The following is a 6,214-nucleotide window of genomic DNA, read 5'->3' as shown; positions in this document are numbered from 1 at the left end:
GATTTTGAGTTTTTTTTAAATATTAAACTGTAATGTATTGCGTCCCTTTAAAGATTGTACCCAACCCGTGGACCCCGGAGCGGAGACACAGAAACGGGTGAAGTTGATGGTATTCCAAAAAGTTTTTTTATTTGAAGAGAACTGGAGTTGGTCGGCAGCAAACGTAATCCAAACAAATACTTAAGGGAGAGCCCAGACACCCTGCGGAGGAAACTCATTTCGGCCGCTTGTATTGGCGATCTCATTCTTTCGGTCACTACCCACAGCTGGTGACCATAGGTGAGGATAGGAACAGATTGACCGGTAAATCGAGAGCTTCGCCTTCTGGCTCAGCTGATGGCGCACCGATCCGCCTGTCAACCTCCCGCTGCATTTGTCCCTCACTCGTGAACAAGACCCCGAGATACTTGAACTCCTCCACTTGGGGAAGGATCTCATTCCTGACCCGGAGAGGGCAAATTATTATTTCATGGGTAAATTAATCAATCTTTAATGAGGTACTACAAACCCATATGTACAACACACATACATAAGTGTTATTATCGTGTTATTATATGCATCACATTCGCAGGGCTTCTCATGGTGCAACAATCGCTACGCCAGTGGAGGTCACCCAAGGGAATTGAATGAAGCTTCGAGTAGTGAACCACTTTATGACACAATGGTTCAAAATGATTCAATGCTTCAAAAAGCCTCGTTTTGCCATCACAAGTTGCCAGGTATGACCACGGGTGACCGTCGTCTTCTACAGAAACTGTAACGTCTTCTGTGTCTCCCTCGTCGTGAACATGCTCTGCGGCTGCCATAGTGCTGCTGATCTCCGCCGCCCCGCACATTGGTATAATCCGGTTCCAGATCATTCTTTGATTATTTTTACCGTAATTTGTAACGAGGTGGTGTTGTGGAGAAATTAGAGTCGAATCCCGCGTTGGTCAGCCGTCCATTGGGGAGTTTATTGAACAAACCGTCACAGCAAAACGTGCATTCAGAATGTACAAAATGTCCACCGTCTTCATACTGTGAACCAACTTTATACTGGTTTAATCATGACATGCATGCGTCATCCGGACTCAATCTCTTCCTGCGACGCCGAGCGTCTGCCCTAAATGTAAACAGCCCATACTACCTTTTACCCATATTCATATGAATCAGTCAACAAGGCCCAGGATGTAACTAGGCCAGAAGTCATGAACATGTCATGACATCCTTCTCCCACATAGTCCCCCCTGAAATCACTTATCAGTGATTTAATAAAGAAATAATCTAAAATGAAAGAAAATCATCCCACATAGTTAATTAAGAATTAATTAACATAATGAACACTAAATTATTCTAATAATTCTACAATATCAATCAACGGGACAATTTTGAATACATGAAAAGGAATATATATATGTGTCTACTCGAATCATGTTAAATGATTAACTTAAATTACACAATATTGATTTCAACAACACTACAAGTTTTACATTGCCATCACACTTGTCCACTGTTCGCAGTGCATAGGTGCGAAAAACCCACCGGCTGCTACTTTCGTAACTCATGTTCTTATCTTGGGAAAATTCACCTACGGCCCCCCCCACTGGCGACCGACCACTTTACCAAGGTCGCACTCCGAACAGTTGACTGACACAATTGGCAATGGACATATCAGTGATCGGCTTTGATTGATAATAAACATAGAATGAATACACGACCATCAAACCGATTAATCACAGTTTCGTCTCGAGTCCAATACATAAAATTATGGATTATCACACAACAAAAGTACTAAAAAGCAATGTAATGCAGCTCTTTCAGTCCCGTCCCATCTCCCGTACTCTGGTGTCGTCTGCTTCTGGCCGAACATCCGTCCGGCTGGGTCTGGAACTGCTAAGCTAACTCTGGGAGGAGAGGTCGCCAGTACGTCACTCCCAATCAAAGAGATCTTCAGCATCTCTTCTCCCTGTCAGACTATACTTGGTTCCACCCTCGAAGAAAGAAACTTGTGAACCGTCCGTTGATAACCTTCATTCGTTGACCAGCTCTTCCATGCGTTGGTCCTCAGACCTGGTCTCGCATGGTCATCCGCCTCCAGATTCCTTCCGCTGTTTGTTTGAACATCACTTGCAGCAAACACCTTCTCAGAATGGGTATAATGCAACACACCAATAGGGAAACCATCCTCACTATCAACAATATTGCTATTCCCGCCTTAACTGCTATCGCTCCCCCTTCTCCCAAAATCCCAAACAGACCAGTCCACCACCGTTCACCTCCACCAGCATCACACGTCAGCTCCTCTCTCCGTTCTCTGAACTCCTTCACGGCCGTTGTAAACGTTCTATCAGCTGCAGTGTTCCCGGGTATAAATGTACAACATTTTCCCCAACCATCTGGCAAACACCAATTTTCCCTTCTAATATCCATTCTAAAACTTGTCTATTCTACCAAGCCATCATACTCGTCTCATGTAGTTGTTCTCCAAAGCCTGCAAACCCTTCACTCGTGTAGCTAAGAATTCTCTGTTGGTTGTATTATATGTAATTAGTCCATTCCCCATTTTGTTAAATATGATTCCCTGCAACCCAGCCTCAAATCCAGCTGCAACCTCCCTGTGTGCTTTGAGCTCAAAAGGAATCCCTCTCGGCTGCCCTATTGCATCCAAGTAAACGTGCTTATCCCTGATGTAGCCATCACTAGATCTTTTAACTCTCCCTTTTTCCACAACCAAACCTCGCATCTCGTTTACCTTGTCATACACTAACACAACTGATGTGTTCCTCCTCACCAGTGCCCAAAAACCTATCTCCCTGTTGGGTAGCACATTTAACAAAACATGATCTCCACACATCCAGTAACCCTCAGCCACTGGGTGTGTCTGATCCCCAAAAAGATATAGAGTTAAAATGATCATTTCTATATTTTCACATTTTGATCCAAATAAATAAATCCCAATAAATCTTGTTTTCATTTAACATTAGTACTACCTACGCGAGTTCCAAAAGCATACAAACTCACCATCGTAATCTACTCTATACTCAGTGGGAGGCCCATCCTGTGACGTACTCAGATTAAATTCAGCACAAAAAGACTCCAATTTGTGGCCCTCCCTTATTTTGAAAATAACTATGTAATTTATTTGGCCCGAACATCAATCTGCACTTAATACCACACATAGGAAACAATAACCGTTTATCCTCTTCCGATGTGAACCTACCTTTCCTGCATTCCCGTTGCTGGACCACTGCACAGTCCCTGAAGGTAAGTGGCTCTGGAACAACAACAGGCAATGCTCCTGGAGCGTCTGCACATATGAGACACTCCGTCGCTGTCAGTTCTCCCGTAGTGTACCATGCCCAACTATACCACGCATCCTGTGCTGCCTTAACCCATTTTCCACAGTTACACTGTTTTCCTGACTTTACCTGTGCATGTACACTCCATCTGTTCTTGGATTAACATGATTATTCTGTCCTGTAGTGCTAACGGTATCAAGTCCCCCTAGTCTTCCCCGAAAAATCTTTCTATTCTACCATTGTGAACAACTCCTTCTGACCCAATCTGACATGATCTTACCAGATTGCCCCTTTGTCGTGGCGTCCAGAGACGGTGATTTGGTCGTCTCCTCCACCGGACCCATGATCCACCCCTCCTCAAATCGTTTATTCCATGAACTTAACTTCAAGCTTAGCAGATACCTCTTCACTACTAGCTCTAGTGTGTATTGCTGGCAAAGTTCGTGGCGTGGCATGGTCTGAGTGGGTGTGTATTGTTGCATCATACTCATCTGACCCAGGCTGGCTACTTCCCTTGCGGGGTGGCTTCATCATGGGACCCTTCCAGCCTCTCCTGTTTGCGGGATCCCGTCCAACATCTCCAGGCTTTGTTCTCCTGAGCCCATGCTGTCGGCCAACACCCACACCTGGATGCTCACAGTGTCAGAAATCTTAACATCTTCCTTTTGTTCATCCTTTCCCTCGGACTTAACTCCGTCTGTGTCTTTAGTCCGAACCTTAGTGCAGTGATTCAAATGGTACCATGTGTTGCTACCTTCCACTTGAACTGCTGTTGATGTTGCTCGCACCATTGTGTACGGTCCTTTCCGTCTTGGCTCGTGCCACTTCCTCCGGAACACTTCGATGTGCACCTGGTCGCCTGGCATCACTGGTCTCTCAACCAGCTGTTTGAGACCTGAGTCTCTGAACTCCTCCTGTAGATAGATTGTTCTGTGGATTTCAGTTAGTTGCTTCATGTAAGCTCTCCTCTCTGTTCGCACCTGCTCAAGTGGGCACTGAGGTGCCGGCATGGGTCGACCCGTTAGCATTTTATGCGGTGTTAGTGCATGACTCTATGAGTCTGCATACGAAAGCTCATTAGTGCAAGCGGCAGAGCATCTAGTTAGTTTAGTTGAAGCACAGATTCAATTCAATTTCACTTTCCAGGTTCCATTGATTCTCTCAACCATCCCCTGACTCTGTGGACGATAAACGGCCCCACAGCGCTGCTTGATTCGCAGCTGCTGCAGAATGCCTCTTGCACCTTTATAAACAAACACTTAACCATTATTTGAGCTAATCTCTGATGGAAAAACAAACAGATGAATCAATTCTCTTACCAAAAAAAAAATTACGACTATTTATCCAATATGTATGACCAATATCCTTGTGATGGCGCGACATCTGGCTCCAGTAACACCATTGGTGCCAAAACAGAAAGCTGGCACTTTGATGCTACTTTCGCTGCTTCATCAGCCGCGATATTACCTTTACCAACCATTTTGTTACCTTTACGATTATTTGACACTGTATTACTGCCAATTTACAATTTTCATGACTGCAATCCGCTCCTTCATTTGGACCTCCTGTCGCGCTGGACTTCCGTCTGACCTCCTGAACCCTCTCTGCTTCCAAACTGCTTCCAACAAATAGCAAATATCATGAGCATATGCAGAATCTGTGTACACATTCGTAACCCTACCTCCGTTAGTGCCTTCAGTTCAGCCAACTGTGCCGAACATGGCCGTTCACACTTCTCAGCTTTCACCGTCACAAAGTTCTCCCCCTTCCTGTTTCACAACTGCAAAACCTCATGATCACCCAAATGATCTCACAACATGAACCATGCACAACATAAGTGACATCAGCCTGAACAAGTGGAGTTGCTCCTAAGTCAGGTGTCAGTTTAATGTATCTCACAGCTTCTGACACACGCTCATGTGGTTCTCCTTCCAACTCACGTGGAATGACATCCGCAGGATCCGATGTAGTACACTTCTGTAATCACATCTGGATGTGTCAAAAGATGCACAACCTGCAAACATCCTGTCCGAGTCCCAACATACCTACTCTGATTTATTAGTTCTGAAATCTTATGGTTTTTATTGGAGACATGTAAGAAAAATGGCTTCTCATAGACTAATGTTGGCTGTTTTGGATGACTTCTGCTAATTTCGTTTCAAATTTTCAAAGGCTAACTTAGCCTCGGCTGTCCTCTCCAGTTGTGCTTTCAACCTTTGATCTTTGGATCTTTCATGATTCCTTCCAGAGGAAGCGCATTTTATTGCATAATCCTCCCAAAAGAAGATCATACTTGTTGTATTTTAATTTTACTTATTTGTTCATTAGTTATTTATTTATTTATTTTGTACATGGCGCTTTTCTTACTCCCTCCAAGTGGGATGGAGAGATATCAGTAATTCCCTATGGGCTAAATAGATACTCTAATTCAGACTATCAATGCTAAAATTTAAATTAGAAACTTTGTTCCGTTCAAATTTTAGAACTTCGTAATAGTGGCACATTTAAATTTTAAATTCAGACTTTGTTTTGTTGTGTCCTAGTAACAGTGACCTATTTAAATTCAAGTTTTAGAAACTTAGTAGTCGTGATACATTTAACTTAAAAACTTTGTTTTGTTTTGTATTGATGACACACCTGAGGGCGGTTTTTAAACCCTTTTGAGTACGTCTGGTGTAAGTGTACTTCTTACCTCTATATGTCAATGTAAACCAATACTGGGATTCCTCTGCCAGAGGAACGCCTTGGACCTGCCGGGCCACTTGCTCCGCCCCCCAGGGACTGGCCACGATCCTGCCGAACACTCGGGTTTCTCGGTGCTCTCGGACAGCTGTAAACAAAGTGTCCCCTCTCGCCACAGGCCCAACACGCCCCCGAGGACCTTCGTCCTCCAGGTGCACCTCTTCTTGACCTTTGACAGGGTCGACGATGGACTT

The sequence above is a fragment of the Odontesthes bonariensis genome, chromosome 11, assembly GCF_027942865.1.
Source record: "Odontesthes bonariensis isolate fOdoBon6 chromosome 11, fOdoBon6.hap1, whole genome shotgun sequence".
Lineage (NCBI taxonomy): Eukaryota > Metazoa > Chordata > Actinopteri > Atheriniformes > Atherinopsidae > Odontesthes > Odontesthes bonariensis.
This window is presented reverse-complemented; position numbering follows the sequence as displayed.